The sequence below is a fragment of the Rhinopithecus roxellana genome, chromosome 12, assembly GCF_007565055.1.
Source record: "Rhinopithecus roxellana isolate Shanxi Qingling chromosome 12, ASM756505v1, whole genome shotgun sequence".
NCBI lineage: Eukaryota > Metazoa > Chordata > Mammalia > Primates > Cercopithecidae > Rhinopithecus > Rhinopithecus roxellana.
Window position 1 is genome coordinate 5,979,153 of NC_044560.1, and position 19,009 is coordinate 5,998,161.

At 44.7% G+C, this 19,009-nt stretch overlaps 1 protein-coding gene across 2 annotated transcripts in view; it reads right to left on the reverse strand.

The window, feature by feature from the left end:
* Positions 1-16,259, reverse strand: part of RERE (arginine-glutamic acid dipeptide repeats) — a 72,346-nt gene extending 56,087 nt beyond the window's left edge. The window contains exons 1-2 of one of the 2 annotated variants that reach the window (XM_030942135.1): positions 16,094-16,259; positions 15,235-15,315 (exon numbers count right to left, since the gene is read on the reverse strand). The gene's annotated coding sequence lies outside the window, so the exon portion shown is untranslated. Of the gene's footprint in view, positions 1-15,234; positions 15,316-16,093 lie in introns of those variants that run through there. The other variant, XM_030942134.1, reaches the window with a different exon arrangement.
* Between the last annotated feature and the right edge of the window lie 2,750 nt (positions 16,260-19,009).

Below are 19,009 nucleotides of genomic sequence, written 5' to 3' on the forward strand. Positions count from 1 at the left end.
CCCGGAATTTTCATTACAACTTTCAAAGAGAGCGAGAGGAGGAGGAAAAAAGATTTCACAAAAGCATTATCAAGGCCCCAACCCAGGATGCCCTGCTGTACAACCAAAATTTGTAAGAGGTCAGCCTTTCAGAGAGTCAAAAACCCAGCATGTGGAAACTGGCAGGCCTTTTATATAGTGGGAGGGGTTCTTAAAACGACTACTGTTTCGCACTGAAGTCTCCGAGCTCCACAGATCATTAAAGGTTTCTGAACCACAGAGAAAGGAGGGCAGAGTTAAGGAAATAAATCAAAAGTTCCTCTGGGACGCACAAATGCCTACTTGGAACAGGCTTTCAGCACGAATATCCTCCACATTAAACAGGGAGGACTTTTCAAAATAAAAGCAGAAAAGAGATTCATTTTGTTATAAGCAATGCACTTTTTCCTTTTGGTGTAAAGGTTATGTGTGCTATAAAAAATGACTCCTGTCGTGAGTGCTGCAGGGAGGTGGAGGCTGGGCTTGGGGCAGGGGGTGGTGGTGGTCAAAGAAAACAAGTAGAAGCGAATACAACGCCAGAGAGCGCTGTGTTTGGGGGTCCCCAAACAAATATAAATGTCCTGCAATGATTTGGGGGTAGGATGTGAGGTAGGAGAATGGTATCAGAAAAGAATTTCTTCTACATTTATTCCTTGCCATCCTTGCCCAAGAACTGAAATCATTTTCCCACAGCCAGAAAGAACTGTCTTCTTTGTGTGTGTGCAACACACACAGTTGCAGACCTGGAGAAAAGAGACTGTGCCGTTTTGAAGGCAGAGCCTCACACTTCTTAAGGGAGTATCAGTTGTCTCAAAACCAGCAGAGGGAGTACAGCGCTGGAGAAGACGAATGGCCAACCGGATGCCTAAGGATTCACGTTTAGCCCCGACAATGGTTGTAAAGCTGAGCTATCTACCATACCTTCTGCCCTTGCTCTCCTGTTATTCAGCAATGGTAAACAGAATGAAAAGCTATACTACCTACTCAGACTGAATTAGCTTGTTCTAACAACCGCATGAGGCAGCAGAGAGAAAAGTAGAACTGTCCACACTTCTGCTGGGATCCAGTTCCTGTGAGCAGCAGCGGGGGAAGGCTCAGTGAAAGGCAGAAAGACCAATTTGGACTGATAGCAAATACCAAGGCAACGATTTTACCTTAAAATCCAGGGCTCCTAGGCCAGTCTGTGAACAGCTCATTTCCACAATTTTTGTTTATGAGGGGGCAGAAGGGAGAACTCTGTCACTCAAGCTTTGCTTTCAACAGCTGATTTGAAACAAAAGCAGCACACACATGAAGGCGTATGTCTGCTAAATGGCTGCTACCTTAATCTTTAGCCACAGTTTATCAAAACATGTAGGAATGGGTTGAGAAATTAACTGGTGCTAAGATTATCAGCATGGACAAGTTCCTGGGGAGGGCCTGGGGACACGATCAAAGCTAATGGTCCCTCTGCCAGGAGCAAAGAGACTACTATTTCATGCATGATGATGCTGTGCTTTGGCACTGGAAATCTGTGCTCAGGTACATTCTAAGTGTCGAAATCATGTAATCAATGGTTAGTCTGGGTATGCACTATTCAATCAGGCAATGTTTTTTTTTTTTTTTACTAAATCCAAACATTAATGCTTTCTCATTGTGGGAAATGACAGCTGGGATGAAGACGAGTTCAACTCAACAGAACAAACACAACATATATGTGACTTTATGTCAGTCTAGGAACTGTGCACTGGTGTACACAGAGCAGGCACTGAGTTAACACACATGCCTGCCTGCCTGCCTGCCTGCTGGGTGAAGGAGGGCTGGGCGGGGGGGCGAGGGGGGGGCCGCCCTGGCTGGGGGACACCGGCTGGGGCCATTGTTGCCACTTTCTTCTCTTTGTAGACATTAAGTTTTACAAAGGGCTGAATGATAAAGGTCCACAAAATCTCATCCAGAATGGCTGTTGCAGGAAGCAGAGGCCTGAGCATCCTGTAGCCAGAAGCCCGGCCAGCGGGTATGCCAACTCCACAGGCCCATGTGAAGAGCCTCCGTGAGGAAGATGTTACGGCAATAATTCTCTAAGTCTCCCAGGGATGAGATCAGGACAATGTACGGAAGGTGAAGTGATGCAGATTTCAGCTTAATAAAAAGGAAGGTGGCCCAAAAAATGGAACTGTTCAAAACCACAATGGCTTCATTTAATGGGTTAGATGTCCCCACTCTGCAGGAATGCTGTAGAAGATTCAGGTGGTGAGAAATACCTCAACAGACAAGAAAGCTACTTCAAGGACTTCCTTCGGCAAGGCATTTCAAACAAGTTTTAACACTGAAAACACCCATCCTTCAAAGAGCTTGAAGCCCCAAGTGTAAATCTTCCAGGATGCACAAGACTTCCGAAGCCCTCATCCTCCCATTACTACTTAATGTCCACACTACATTGTTCGGCACTTGGTTTCCCTCCAACATGCACTGTGGCAGCCAGTCAGACATCCCAGGGAGCACAACCACAGCTCCCTATTTTCTCCCCATGCTCAATAAGCTCAGTAAATGCTTGATGATTGACTAGTATTAGGAATAAACTAGGAGCATTTTACATTCACCCCATCTAGTTAAACATCCCAAATAACAGATTTCCAGAAAAATGTTGCAACAAATGTAAGTATTTATAGACATGCCCGGTAAGGTATGTAGCATTTGGAGAAATAATAACTAGAATAGAGTACTGTACAAAAGAAAATGGTACACTTTTGTGTGAGTCTAAGATATACTGGACAAACAGGTATTCCTATTTGTAAACACGGACATCTTAATAAAAATACAAAATGACTACATAAAGAAGTATTACATCCTTTAACTCGTCTGGTGGCCATAAAATGGACAGATGCACATGGACTTTTCTCCTGAGTCACCTGATAGATTTACATGATCAAAAGAAATAAGGGCTTCAAATCTTTTTTTTTTTTTAAGAGATGGGGTCTTGCTAGGTTGCCCAGGCTGGACTCAAAGATATCCTCCTGCCTCAGCCTCCCAGGTAGTAGGGACTATAGTAGGAGCATCTACCATGCCCTGCTAGAACTTCAAGTTTTGAAGGGCAAATTCACCCCAGAGGATAGAACAAATGCCAGTATTCTGACTAATAGCCCCAGATGAGCCAGCTTCCCACCCATCCCCAGTAAGGTGGCAGACACATAAGGGAAGCCATCTTGGACCTTTCAGGCCAACTCATCTACTAGGTGATACTACAGAGTGAGCTTTAGACACATGGCATGGAAACAAATGGCCAGTTGAGTCTCACCTAAATTCCTGATCTACAAAGTTATTAAAACTATAATGTTTATAGTTTTAAGCCAGTAAATTAAATATACTAAAAGGTTTTGGTTTTTAGAAATGTATTTAAAAGTTTTAGGGTTTTTCTTTTTAGCCTCACATTATCCAAAACATGTAGAGTTTGCCCCCAGTTCACTGGCTGTGCTTTACTTTGCGAAACTAGCCATGTATCCAGATTCATCGGGCCTGTTTCCTTTAGAACTTAATTATTCTTCCTATTGTTCCACAAATTACAGATTCTCTCCAAATGAAAACATTTCTCTCCACAACTTAAGGCCACAAACCTCTGACCTAATTCAATGTGTCTCATTAGCACATTTGCAAAACAGAGCACTTGTGGGAAGAAGAACCAAGTTCTGATCTTAGAAGCCCTGTGCCTAAGTCAATAATCACCAAGTCCCAAAGGTGCTGGATAGATGCTGCTCCAGCCCCGAAAATAATCAAACACACAAAAGTTACTATTAATATTTCTTGCGGAACAACAATCACAAAACCCCAACTCCTGCACGTGGGAACAAAGTGACAATGGCAGCAGCTGCAAATACATAAGCGAAGCGTCACTGAAGAAAGTCTCCAACTTAATATTGCTCCCAACACCCTCAGTGGTGGTTCACTCGTACAGCAAAGACACGGGATAAAAAATTCCACAGACTGTTTTCAAGATAATAAAATGGCATATGATGATGACTCACTAACAGACTAAAAGGAAAAAATATCCGTCAACAGTCATAAGAAGCTTACAAAGCTGCAGAGATCTGGCACCACTAAAGCTCCTCCACCTCCCCTGGCTCTCACCTCCAGTATACACAAGTACGTGGGGCATACAAAGTCTGTGTGTTCATGTGCACACCCTTTAGGGATTAATTTGAAGCTAAGTTGAAATTGGCTAATGGCTTACTCTACTGCTTAAGACAGTATTTTATTATTGACTGGCTCAATAAACCTGCTGAGAAAAATAAACAATGGATTTCAATCTTATAAATAATCTAGAACACAGAACCGCTGTGCAAACATGAGAGCTGATTTACTGCGCACAATAAACAGAACAGGAAGGACCAGTGTGGCATAGTGAACCCCAAGTCCTAGTCCCATTGTCCTGGGACAGTAGAGTTCACTGGGGTTTTCTGTCTGTTACACAAAGTCGAAGGCCTGGGATATCCAGGTTTCAAACTGGTCTTAAAAAAAGCATTTCAAAGCAGAGCAGGTTGAGAAGTTTTGGTGGTGCCAGCTCTCTGCAGCTTTGTAAGCTTCCTATGACTGTTGATGGATTTTTTTTTCCTTTAGTCTGTTAGATTTTGCTCACACTGAAGAGCAAAAGATGAGGAAAATGTTTCTTTAAAAATAATGAAGAGTTTTCATGTCTTAGAACCAATAATTATCTACCTATGGTTACAATGTATTTCTAACCCATCATTTATACATGTGGGAACACACACACATTTCATTTTAAGCAAATAATAGGGCCTGTGACAGGACTCTAAGGGTGCTATAATGAGGTATTAAAATGAGGTCCCTGCCCAGAAGGCTTTATATTCTATATAAATACATATACGCATTCATGCACACATGTGTACAGAATAATGCATGGAAAAGAGGAATCAGAGTCAAGTACAAGACTAAAATAAAATACATTTTAATTTTTTTTGTTTATTGTTGTTTTTGATACAGAGTCTCGCTCTGCTGCCCAGGCTGGAGCATAGCAGCGTGATCTCAGGCTCACTGCAGCCTCAACCTCCTGGGCTCTCAGGTGATCCTCCCACCTCAGTCTAATAAGTAGCTGTAACTACAGGTGTGCACCACCATACCCGGCTAATTTTTTGTATTTTTTGTAGAGATGGGGTTTCACCATGTTACCTAGGCTAGACTTGAACTCCTGGGCTCAAGTGATCATCCCATCTTGACCTCCCAAAGTGCTGGGATTACAGACATAAGCCACTGTACCTGGCCAGTCTTAAGAGGGTGGAACAAAACCCAACTCTGCTGAGATGAAATGGGCCCTTTGTGTAACACCAGCCAGTCAGGGGAGGAGCAGAGGCAGCCCCAGCAAGACCTTTAGAAATGAGGGAGCTTCAGCAGGGCACCGTGTCTCACGCCTGTGATCCCAGCACTTTGGGAGGCTGAGCTGGGTGGATAACCTGAGGTCGGGGGTTCGAGACCAGCCTGGCCAACATGGTGAAACCTCATCTCTACTAAAAATACAAAATTAGCCGGGCGTGGTAGAGCATGCCTGTAATCCCAGTCACTCGAGAGGAAGAGGGAGGAGAATTGCTTGAACCCGGGAGGCAGAGGTTGCAGTGAGCTGAGATTGTGCCATTGTACTGCAGCCTGAGCAACAAGAGTAAAACTCCAACTCAAAAAAAAAGAAATGAGGGAACTCAGAAACCTTTCAGAGAAGACCCCTGGCCCACCTGGCCCTTTCACTAGGGGCCATGAAGGTAAGCACCCTTATTTACCTTCAGACATCCCATCCTAGACAGCACAGGCCTGGGGTTACCAAAAGCTCCCCCAAAATCCCAACTCTGTCAACTGGGATTGTTTAGACATTTCAAAAGTCAGCCGGGTGTAGTGGCTCACGTCTGTAATCTCAGCACTTTGGGAGGCCGAGGCAGGCGAATCACAGGTCAAGAGATCGAGACCATCCTGGCCAACATGGTGAAACTCTGTCTCTACTAAAACTCTACTAAAAATACAAAACTTAGCTGGGCATGGTGGTGTGTGCCTGTAGTCCCAGCTATGCGGGAGGCTGAGGCAGGAGAATCGCTTGAACCCGGGAGGTGGAGGTTGCAGTGAGCTGAGATCGCACCACTGCACTCCAGCCTAGGCGACAGAGGGAGACTCCGTCTCTACATACATACATACATACACACACACATAAAATTTCAATAGTCAAATCGTGGGGATTACGATGTCACAATTGAGAGGATTTAGAAGAAGGATTTAAGATACCTGAGCAGAACAAAAAATTATATTTCCAAAGTGGGGTAGGGAGGAAGAAACATGGGCCATTAATACTGAAACTTAATTGAAAAATTAAACATCTCAGAAAACTTAGCTTAATGGAATTCTGGTTTCCCAAAGGAAAGTTTCTCCTGTTTGCTTTTCCTATTTACCTAACACAATTAATGGTTTTCAAATTACACATGACAGGAAAAAAAATTCTTACTGGGAGTGGGGGTACGCCTTTCCCATGTTGAAGAGCTGGGACTGAGACTGAGGTTAATGTTTTGCTTTACTTTTCAAAACAATACTATTAATTTTTACTCTATTTTCCTAAGCATTACTCAAGGGTACGGTTTCAAATAAGATTAAAAACGAACTAGTTATTCAAGGATTATAATTTCAGATACATTTTGAAACTTAGTTTTAATGTTGGTTTCCTAACAGACTAGATAGATATATTTTTAAAATATCAGCAAACTAGTTTTCAAAGTCAGAATAGATCTTACAAGGCTAAAAAAGAATCTATGATATAAAATACAAGCTCCAAGTGGATAAATCCACTGAGTATAACCACAGTAACCACAACTTGTAAGGCTTTCTAAAGACCAATTCAATTCTTCCATTTGTTTTACTAACTAATAAAATGGTGAAGACCATTTAGGCTTAAAAGTCATAAATGTCTCCATCTAAAAGTCATCCAGGTAACTAAGACACAGCCAAATCATAAGAAATACAGGTTAGCAAATACCAACAGCAAATAAATTACTGATCCCTGCAAGCAACATTTTGTTCAGTAACACTTTAAAAGTACCAAGCATACTTCATGTGAGTGCAGTTTCTTTTTTTTTTTTTTTTTTTTTTTTTTTGAGACGGAGTCTCGCTCTGCCGCCCAGGCTGGAGTACAGTGGCCGGATCTCAGCTCACTGCAAGCTCCGCCTCCCGGGTTTACGCCATTCTCCTGCCTCAGCCTCCTGAGTAGCTGGGACTACAGGCACCCGCCACCTCGCCCGGCTAGTTTTTTTTTGTATTTTTTAGTAGAGACGGGGTTTCACCGTGTTAGCCAGGATGATCTCAAACTCCTGACCTCGTGATCCGCCCGTCTCGGCCTCCCAAAGTGCTGGGATTACAGGCTTGAGCCACCGCGCCCGGCCGTGAGTGCAGTTTCTAGAAGTAATACGTTTCAAAAAATTAAAGCATTCTCATGCCATTCCCACTAGTTTTCATATGTAGGATAATGCCAAGGTCAGGCTGTTTACACTGAGAACGGCAACTATCCAAGGCCCTTGGTTTAAAAAGTCACCTAATTTTTTAATACCTCCTTTTCTTTCCAACATCAGCACCAAAAGTCTCTTACATACATCACTTACACAAGGGAATATCAGCCAGTCTCTCACAGATTACCCTCACTAAAACTGGACCACTGCCCAGTCAAATATCCACACAGGTCAGACTATCACAATTAATAGATTCACACCTCTGTTCCATTTTAATGGGAACAAACTCTCAGCACAGGAACAGCTATAGGATCACAGTACTTACTGCCAAAATGCAGTGCCTATTTCTACTGGCAATCACTTTGGCCTCAAATGGAAAATTCCAACTGTTTATATCTATGTGAGCACAAATTATTAAGAAAAGCAGTATGGCACATAAATGTCTTTCTTCTTTCCCATCTTGCCAGCCCCTCAAATAACTTACATTTCTTTTTCATATATAAGGAATGCAAGTAAAAGAAAGCAATGCCTGAAAACACTATGGTATTAAATCTTTAAGACTATGTAAACTTCATGTTAACAAGAGAAGGCCATCCTTCCACATAAACAGGCTTATTAGAAACTGAAATAGAATCTGGCAAGGTCTAACTCAGACCGCATGCCACAAAGTAACGAAAAGAATAAGAGTTTTTGTATAAAATAAGACAGGAGTTACAATCATGTTTCTAGGAAAAAATGGGAGTGGGAATTGAGAAGAAAACTACATTAAGAAGTCCTGGCTTGCAGTCGGGCGTGGTGGCTCACGCCTGTAATCCCAGCACTTTGGGAGGCCGAGGCGGGCAGATCACGAGGTCAGGAGATCGAGACCATCCTGGTTAACACAGTGAAAACCCGTCTCTACTAAAAATACAAAAAATTAGCTGAGCATGGTGGCGGGCACCTGTAGTCCCAGCTACTCGGGAGGCTGAGGCAGGAGAATAGCGTGAACCCAGGAGGCGGAGGTTGCAGTGAGCTGAGATTGCACCACTGCACACTCCAGCCTGGGTGACAGAGCGAGACTCCATCTCAAAAAAAAAAAAAGAAAAAAAAAAAAGAAAAAAAAATCCTATTAATGACAATGGAAATAAGCCCAGATACTTTCCTATATGTTTTGAAATATTTTGCGATAATTAGAAAAACAAAATCAAGCCCTAATAGTGAAACTTTACAATTTTAACAGAATTAAGACAGTATCATTTTAAGAATGATACACTATGTCGGCGCAGAATTCTGCAAGACTGCATTACTGTAAATAGCGGTGCTTCCTAAACTTTACTGTACTTTGGAATCCTCTGGGGAGCCTGTTAAAATGCAGATTCTGGCTCAAGAGACCAGGACAGGGCCTGAGAATCTTCCATTTTAATAACGGTGATGAGAGTGCTGGCCTGAAGAGCACACTGTGGGCGGTGAGGATAGACAAGGTAGAAGAAGGACAAGGTTTAAAAACAGATCTTCTAAAGTACTGGTATGTGGCCGTGACACATTTGCACATTCTCAGCAGCATCAACTGACTAAGGAAGTTCATACTTTGTTATGTAACATTAGATTAAGCATTAATGAGGCCAGGAAAATTGTTTATCTAAGGTTATAATCTGAAGTTAAATAAAACTTCAGGCTGGAAGCTCATATTGAATGCTAGAATCATTTTTAACCTCTTAATATTAACAGAATCTTGATTACTCAGTCTTAAAGTCCTTTCTTAATAGTATTTATTCTCTGCTGCAGGAATATGGTCTATGCAAATGATATTTTGCCTGCAGAAAAAAGTACAGTTAATGGCCAGTAGTTATGTACATATTTAATAGAATTCATTCCCAGAAATCTGACTAAGAAAGGTGGCTGATTTTCATGTTATTTATCAAATTAAAAACTGAAATCTCTAATACCTTTCATCCCATTACTTAAAGTTAAAAACGTCAAAACTGGCTGCCCTTTCACTGGGCCCTTGGTCCCATTCAAACAGTGACACATTTCCAATAGAGAAAATGAAGACAAAAGGCAGGCTTCCATTCCCATTAACTTTCAACTTTTAACTCCCCATCTCTGTCTTCCTACAAGACTAAATTATGAGAAGAGCCTCCTCTTTGGTCCCACCCTATACATACTTTGGGAGCACAGCTCTCACTTCTCTTCTTAAAAGCCTTAGATGGGTCCCATCCCCACACTCACCCATACACATTCTTTGGAGGGAGTTCAAGGTCCCCCAAAATCTACCCTGAAGCTATAATTTGGGCCTAAGTTCCACTGCATCCGCTCATGCAACCTCCTTTCCAACCATGCTCATGTACTTTCTGGGCACGTTTTACAATTTCCTGTCTCTGTGCCTTTGTTCATAGTATTTCCTACGGCTGGAAAGTTGCTTTTCCTCCACCCTCTCAACCAGGGCCTGTCAAAAATGAATCCTTCCTTCAAAGCTCAGTTCAAACACCGCCCCTCCAATTAGTTTTCTAGGAGCCTCTGTGCTCACTTTGTAGGGCCTGAACCTCCCCCCACCAGGGCCCTTGGCACATTCTACCAAGTATGGCAGGCATGTAAATGTTATGCTTGCTCCACACAGGGCGGGATGGCACCTTGCTTCTCTTTATAGATACCCTACCCATTGCAGTGCTCAGTGGGTACCCAGCACTTTAAAAAGTTGAACTATATGCAAAATTTAGTTCTGATAATGGGAAGCAAATGAAAATGAGTTTCTGGTATAGTAAATATCAATGTACCACCAACTGGGATTACAAATGACATAAAACTTAATCTTTACTGGGCTAGGTGCTCAAAAATAAAAAGAAAGAGATGAGAAAGACAGCCAAAGCATGTCCCCTTTCACCTTCCATCTCCCTCCAGAGGCTAACACTTTGGGAACACCTCTTTACTACCAAGCTGGGGCAGATCAAATCGTCTTCTCACCAATCTTAAGTTGCATCGGAGACAAGCAATGGTAGGTCACTGAGGAAGCGCTTCTGGACTCCGATCCAGTGCCAGCTGAATTTGTCTAAGTAATAGGAGACACAGCTATAAACAAAGGCCAGGATTCAAGGGACAATCATCCAGGTGCCAGACACAAAAAGTCTTTGGTTCAAGTAACAGACATGTCCTCAGAGATGAGATACGTCACCATTGCTTGAATAATTCTCTCACGATTTTGAAGAAAACTGCAATGTATAGACAAATCAAACAAAAAATTATTTTTGGATCATCCATGATTTTGTGCTGTTCATAACATGGATTCACCTTTAGGTAATTAAGATTCTCTATCAGGCCTCCTGTTTTTTCAGGCATTACCTTAACATCAAAGGTCACGTACCATTCATCTACCCAACAATAAGTGACTTACACAAATATACTAACACCTAAGACTCTGATGTGGTTTATGACACACAGTGGCTTGAGAGAGAAGAGGTATACAGTCAAGGTGAATCTAAAATGCTCCACCCATATTCCTGACTACATTTCACCTACTAATTACATACTTTATAAGCATATTGAGGGGAGGGGAGGAAAATGGTTACAGAGAAAGACAGAATGGGGAAAAGTACAATAAACTACAGGATATTTGCACAACTGTGATACTAAAAGACTTGGCTTGTAGTTATTCTCTTGGGTACCCTGAGTTTAACACGTAATACCCTCTATTACGTGTTACCCACTAAGCCTCTATAAACAGTTGGGTTTTCCGCAATCACAGCCACTATTCCCACTTCAGTGGGCAGCAGTGTTCAGAGAAAAGCCAGATTTAGCTCCTGTGTAATAAACACCAGAAACCGAAAGAGCTAGGGAAGCTGTTTACGTCTATGCCCACCAGGAACCCTTCTCTGCTATAACCGCATGAATGAACTGGTACGAATGAGAGTCTCAACAAAGCTTCAAGACGGAGGTTGTTAACTAGGCGCTGCCCTCCCAAGTGTTTGGCAAGACAGATGAATGAAAAACAGGTAACTTCCTTTTATATAGGCTCAGTATATTTACAAGCAGAAAGTAATTCTGTACTCTTCAAAGCATTTAGCTACCACCTCATGTAGGATCTAAGGAAGATAGGAAGAATAATCATTTCCAAGTATTTTTATGCACTCTTTACAAACATCTCATTTAAATTCTCAAAATAATCAAAAGGATAGGAATTATCACCCCATTTTACAAACACAGAAATTAAAGGACAGAGGGGATGAAAAAATTGCCTAAGGTCCCAGAGCAAGTACGTAGCAGAGGAGGCAAGAATCATCATTTCGCTCTCAGGCACTGCAACAAGTAATGATGTACAGGCATTTTATAAATACCGCAGCACCTACACAACTCTCATGCAAAGAAACACCGTTTTGCCGGGCGCGGTGGCTCAAGCCTGTAATCCCAGCACTTTGGGAGGCCGAGATGGGCGGATCACGAGGTCAGGAGATCGAGACCATCCTGGCTAACACGGTGAAACCCCCGTCTCTACTAAAAAATACAAAAAACTAGCCGGGCGACGTGGCGGGCACCTGTAGTCCTAGCTACTCGGGAGGCTGAGGCAGGAAAATGGCGTAAACCTGGGAGGTGGGGCTTGCAGTGAGCTGAGATCCGGCCACTGCACTCCAGCCCAGGCGACAGAGCGAGACTCCGTCTCAAAAAAAAAAAAAGAAAGAAACACCGTTTTACAGAAAATAACTCCCCAGTGTTGTCAAGATTTGACCTGAGCTTTCCAATGAACAGCTCCAAGGGAGACTGCACAGTTAAAAAGAGATCATCAAGTACTATAGTTACCAGTAAGGCCAAGAATAGAACACAGGTCTGCTGATCTTCGCACCAATGCCCAATCGGGCATGTTCTTTTGAATGCTGACACCCTTCTGAAGTTTCAAGTCACTTGAGAATAGCAAAGAAATTAGTTAATAATTCTGGTAGACAGAAGAAAATGTAAGTCAGGCATGGTAGCGCGTACCTGTAATCCCAGCTATTAGGGGAGGATCACTTGAGCCCAGGAGTTTGAGACCAGCCAGGGCAACAGAGCTAGATCTTGTCTCATTTGAAAAAAAAAAAAAGAATGAATGTGAAAAGTACCTAGAATAGAGGAATTTGCTATAAAAAGGAGCATGACCATAACAATTCTACCCAGCAAGTTTTGAATCAACAACACTGGTACATGCGAATCTCATCTTCTGCAGCAAAAAGTAAAAAATGACCTCTGGCCTCCCCTCCCTGTGGGCTGTGAATGATTAGCTTGGCTATGTTGATAACTAGAGAAAATAAGAAAATACAAGATGAGTGCCTCTCCCAGCTCATCATAATACTTACAGATTTACCCTACTACCAAACTCCTCCAGTGCAATGCAAAAGACAGCAAGGACACTATGAATATTTAGCAAATGTCAGGCAAAATAAATCCTCCATTGCTAAAAACAACTGTCTCATTAGTTCCAATGATGGTGACCGATGAAGACTTTGGAAATAGGAAGACTGCTGGGTGCCACAGAAGGGAGAAGAGCTACAGGGTGTGAAACTGTGAAGGCCGAAGAGTGATGGGGAAACGTCTCAGGAAAGAGGCTAGTGGAAAAGACAATCAGAGAACTAGCTCAAAAGGTTGGTGTACTAAGAACGTCTCTGAAGGAGAATAAAGGCTATTTATTTACTGAGTCACACATCATCAATAAGAAGGGACAATCAAGAGCAAAAAGAAAAACAGAGTAGAAGAGCTTACCTAGGTTAAAGGTTACTCACATCTGCTTCCACTACGGAGATAAAACACTATATAAAATTATCCAGCATTTCCAAATGCCAAATGGCAGATTTTAGATTTAATGCTTAATCCTGCAATTATAAGTTTATTTTTTGAAACAGAAAGATGAAATAATTGTCAAGAGATTTCTGTATCAAATTCTTTATGGTTTGCAACTTTTAGCGGAGCACAGACAGAACTTGAGAGGCTACAATCCAGCGATCAAGAGAAATCTACTCACTGATCTCTTTTTCACTCAGCCAAACCAAACTTCCTACACTCGGGCAAAGGCATTTTAATTTTTAATCATATCAAACTTCAAGTCACTGAAATCCCCAGAAAACTTAAAATATGTATCTCAATATTCCATATTAAATAACTCTAACCTGTTCTGGGAAGGGTAAGAAATAAGTTGACTATACAGATTGGCTTCATAATACATCTTAGTTTAATGTTTATCAACAGGTTTCTCTCTTTTTTACCATTCTCAATATGATCCATCCTAGCATATGAGATGCATAATACTTAAATTTAACTGTCATTGACTGATGCAAATCATCCATTTATATATACAGGACTATACTTGAAATCACAAAACCCTTCTTCCCCATGAGTTATCACTGTCCTTGAGGTGCTATACAGGAAAAGTGTCCAGAAAAACAGCTCATTTTTTTTTTTTTTTTTTTTTTGAGACGGAGTCTCGCTCTGTCGCCCAGGCTGGAGTGCAGTGGCCGGATCTCAGCTCACTGCAAGCTCCGCCTCCCGGGTTTACGCCATTCTCCTGCCTCAGCCTCCCGAGTAGCTGGGACTACAGGCGCCCGCCTCGTCGCCCGGCTAGTTTTTTGTATTTTTAAGTAGAGACAGGGTTTCACCATATTAGCCAGGATGGTCTCGATCTCCTGACCTCGTGATCCGCCCGTCTCGGCCTCCCAAAGTGCTGGGATTACAGACTTGAGCCACCGCGCCCAGCCGACAGCTCATTTTTTAAAAAAGACAGAATTAAACAAGAGGAAATCAGTAAACAATACCCCATTTAAAAAACTAAGCCAAAAAACCCAAATTCCCCACACACTTTTACAGTAGATATTCTTCCACCCATTCTCCACCTAACTCCCTAAAAAAAGCAGCTCAATGTCTAGGCAGATTAAACATGGATCACTCCTCCCAAAGTCCTGAAGAATGTTTCTCATTACTGAGTCCTCCCTTCACCCTCAGACAGTGGACAGTGGCTGGTCCAACTCCATCCCATCTGCCCTATCCCGTGGCCTAGCCAGAGGGAAGGCTCTCTCTTCATCTGCCTCTACACCACCAAGGAAGGAGATGAGGAGGGAGCCAACTACAGGGAAATGAGAATGAACTTTCCAGCACTCTCTTCATGTATTTTCACTCTGCATTTTCCTCAGCAAATCCTTCTACCTCACGTTTACCGAGCATATTTGTCAGTTCTGACCCCCAGCTTTGTGAAATACAAAGTAATTTTTTGTAAAGCTCCATTTAAGCAATTTACAAGATCCCCTTGTGTATCTGTCCAGTGGAAAGTGCAAACTTTTAGGGCTAGAATATTAAAGAGTTAAAACTCCTCTTCAAAACACATTTAAAAATGGAAAAAATCTCCACAGAACTCAAAGTATAATAAGCTACAAACCTCTGGTGTGGTTGATGACTTCTGCCAATTACCAAATTCAAACTAGTGATAAATGCTATTTCCTATTTCAGCCACTGTGTTTAAAATTAGATGTTAACTCTCCAACAATCCTTCCCCCGCAACTAACCCTCTGTTCCCAAAGACCTTTCTGTTCTTAGAGTTACAACAGAAGTCTATGTTCTTCAGGCAGATAAGCATAATCTGTCACTTTACTATCTAAAATCATGAAGTCAAATGAAAAATCAAGAGAGTAAAACGGAGAGAACTCTGGAGGCCAGCCCGAGTCTGAGCACAGGGCAGGGTTAAAGGAAACCATTTCATAAGATCAAATGTGGAGAGGCAGCAGGAGCAAAGAGGAAAAAATCAAGTTACATAAAGTCCAATTGTACTCACTGTTTCCTTATTGGGAAGCAGCTCCTTTCTAATTCTGAAGAAGTTCTTCCCGTACTGCCTGAGTCCCTTAACGAAGCGTTTCTGTGATAAAAAGAAACAAATGGGATGTAAAAACCAAAAACAAAACAGGATGTCAGCAAAGCAAAGATATCTACAATCAGCAGAATAACAACCACAAAAAAAGTCTCGGCTAGGGAATACTGACGAGGTTGGGAGAGCATGTCAGCAGCTCAGCTGGGACCCACTGGCCAGGGCAGGCCCCAACTATCTTCATCAGAACCCCAATCCCACCCACCAGGCAGGCCAGCACGTTTAAGAGAAGGACGTCCTGCATCTAAAGCTAAGAAGTCCCCTCTGCCACCAAGCACATTCTGGTGCACGAAGGTATAAATATGCTCCATGTTTTAATAAAACACAACTGCTTTCCCACCGGAGAACCAAGCTTCCCAGAAGTGTCGAGCAGAAAGGGGGAACAGAACCAAACCTGGTGACTCTTCTCCAGAAGGAGACCCTAGGGGGTTAAAAGACCGCTTTCCCCTTAATCCAAAGAATTTGCCAGGAGGCACCGGAAGGCACCAGTATCGCGGAAGCCTACCGGGAACCCGCAACCCAGCCGGCCGGCCCCGCCGTCCGTCATTAAAGGCCACTCCGAGCCACCAGAGAATAACCAGCACCCCTTCCGCCCTCCTGACGCCACTCGCCGCCCCCATCCATTTTCGCAGCAGTCTCAGACTCGTCCCCAGCCCCAGCCCGGAGACTTTCACTTTGTCCCATGCCTCCCGAGCACTCCTCCCCGCCCCGGTGGGGGCAGCTCCTGGCTCTGAGCCCCCACCTCGGGGCTCCCAGCCTGGTCTCTCACCGCCGACCCCAGCAGCCACAGGTAAGCGCCCGGGGTCCGGGGCAGCAAGAGGCCGCCGCCTGTCACTGGGCTCCGGCTCCACAAAGCGCAGGGCGGAGGCGGCCGCGGGTGGCTCGGCGTGTGACCGCGGCGGGGCCGCGCGGCGCGGGGCCCGGGGGGCGCGGGGCTGGGGCCGCCGCCGACAGGGGAGGAGGCAAGAGAGCGGCGCGCAGAGCCCGGCGCGGCCGCGGGCGGCTGCAAAAGGCGGCCTGGATCGCCGCCGCCCTCCTGCCCGCCCGCCGGGGCCCCGCGCTCCGGCCCCGGCCCCGCCCCCGGCCCGACCCCTACTCCACGGCCGGAGCCTCCAGGGCACCCAGTGCTGGAATCTGTGTCCTCCTTCCGGACAGGAGAACATCAAGGCGGCAAAGCACAGAAACTTCCTCCCTACCGCAGCAAGCTTGGGGCTAGGGCGCCCACGGGGCTGGAGCCCTTCCCAGGCTGCTGGGTCTCCAGCCCACGTTCCGGATGGACGAGGTCTGCAGCACCGCGGCCGCACGCCCTCCGCCCCCGCCCCACCTCAGCTGCGAAATGGGGGGCTGGCCCCAACGCCCCCCGCGGTCCCTTCCGGACCGCGATTGTGGGCAGCCGCTCCCTCCCGGCCCAGGCATTAGCCTGCACTTCCCCGGGCGCCGCTCCACAACTATATCACCGCAGAAGCTTCCCAGCCAATAAATCACCTGCCCACAGGGCAGAGGGTCCCTCCCACTCCCTGTGTTTGAGACCCGCCAGGAGGATTCAGTGAAGGGCCAGACTTAGCCTTTAAGACCAGTCTCCAACCTCCTACTCCAATAGTGAAGGCTTTTCGTTTTTTATTTTCACCCTTGCTGAGATATGACTCATCATTGTCAATTTTCAATATAATTCATACAGTTCGAAAGGAAAATCTGTCATGGCACAAGAAAGCAGCAAGCTCTCCTCTAGTGTGAGGAGTAGTGACCTTTGTTACTTGACAAAAGTATCGTTTATATGATCAACAGGCATCCTACGCTGCGTGCACACAGCATATCACCCGGAGAGACGGCGCCGGAAAGATGGCCCTGCCCTCAAGGAGCTGCAGTCTGCCCAGGAAGGCAGACAGGTAAACAAACCAGTCCTAGGGCCTGCAAGAAAAGCAGCAGAGGAACAAAGGGTGGTGGGTGGAGCTAGGAAGAGGAAGCAACTTACTCTGCTTGCTGATGTCTTAGAGGAAGTGCCAAGGAGGAGCGTGAGCCTGCCAGGTGGGCTCCAGCAGGGCTTCCAGCAGAAGTCAGCCAGGAAAAGGCACAGAGAACATTCTGGGAACTGCAAGGAGGACAGGGTGTGCAGAATGGGGTGCCAGCAGATAAGACGACAGAGGCAGGCAAGGATCGGGTTGCAGAGAGCCCTTCAGGCTGCATGGAAGAGTTACTAATTGTAGGCTGGCAGAGAGGCTGAAGCTGGAGCTTTCCATGAAAAGAGTGGATGAGGACTATGCCAGTGGCAGTGTGGCCTAAGTGTCGATTAGGGACAGACCAGTTAAAGAGGCTGGTGACACAGTTCAGGTATGAGATGAGGACCTGAACTACTGGCACACTCCACCTCAGCAGTCATCAGAATTCCTGCTTCTTAATCCATTCTTTAAGTATTCAGGTATTTACTGAGCACCTAGCTGGGGTCTAGGAAGATAATAAAGGTTGCCATGGACCTTTACTGAACTGTGATTCATTTTTGCAGGTAAGATAAATATGTGTGAAGTCATTATAGAACATTCTGAGCTATTATCTAGCCAAGCATAAAGAAGTGAGGTACAGCTCATCAGTGCAGCAAGGGACCCAAGAAGGCTAGACTGCAGTGGTCTGTAGTAGTTCAGAATGCCTTCACCAAGGCAGTGACATCAGCCAGATCACGAGGGGTGGGCAGCTACTGCAGAGGTGGGAGGTGGCTTGGTGACCGGGCCCTCCGTGAAGGTCAGAGGTGGAGAATGGGAAGTGGGTTATGGGAGACAGAGTCTATACAGACTTGGAGCAGACAATCTGGAGTGAGCCAGGCTGTGGAACGCCAGGACCATGCAATCTGAACGTGGGCTTGATGCCAAGTGACATCTAATAGGTCCACTAAAAGAGGCCTACACAATGAGGCAACATGTGAGAAAGGCAGACTCTGGAACATCAGGGTAATGTGGTAGAATTGGACAAATTCAGATCCTGTTTCTTCCATTTATTGTGATGTAATCCTTTGAACATCATCCATTCAACCAATAGTTACTAAGTACCTACTATATGCCAGAAGCCTCATATGTATTAATTCAAAATCTTTACAATTATTATCCCCATTTTACAGACAAGGAAGCTGAGGCACAGACAGGTAACTAGATCAACTCCTCAGAGACAAAGCCAGAATTCAAACTAAACCCCCTCAAATCCACGTACTTCACCGCCACACTCTGTAAAACGCAGGCAGGCGTCTACAGTGGTAACTATTTTCTGTTACCATTTTTATACTTTCCTCTTCTTGGGTCCAACATCAAATCATCAAGTCCTCAGTATTCTTCCTAAGAAGTGTCTTTCAACGCCCTCCTTTCCTGCCCGTGCTAGTGGCAGTCCCAGGCCAGATCTTTCTCTCTCTTTCCTAATAACTAGCCTATTAACCATCTCCCCCAGCCAGCCATTTAAAAGTCTCTGCCAAGGAATTTTTCCAAACCAGATTTCATCCTGAGTCCCACCTTATCTGGCCCTTAGCCCCTACCTAAGAACAGCATGATGGTCTCTGCAGGACAGTGTTTACACTCCTTAGCCCTGAATTCAAGGCCCTCCAGGATCCTGGCCCTGCCCACCTTTCCAGCCAGACGTCCAGTAATGCCAACTGGCCCACACTGGGACCTCTGTCTCAACTCCAGAATCTGGGTAAGGCATCTCCAGG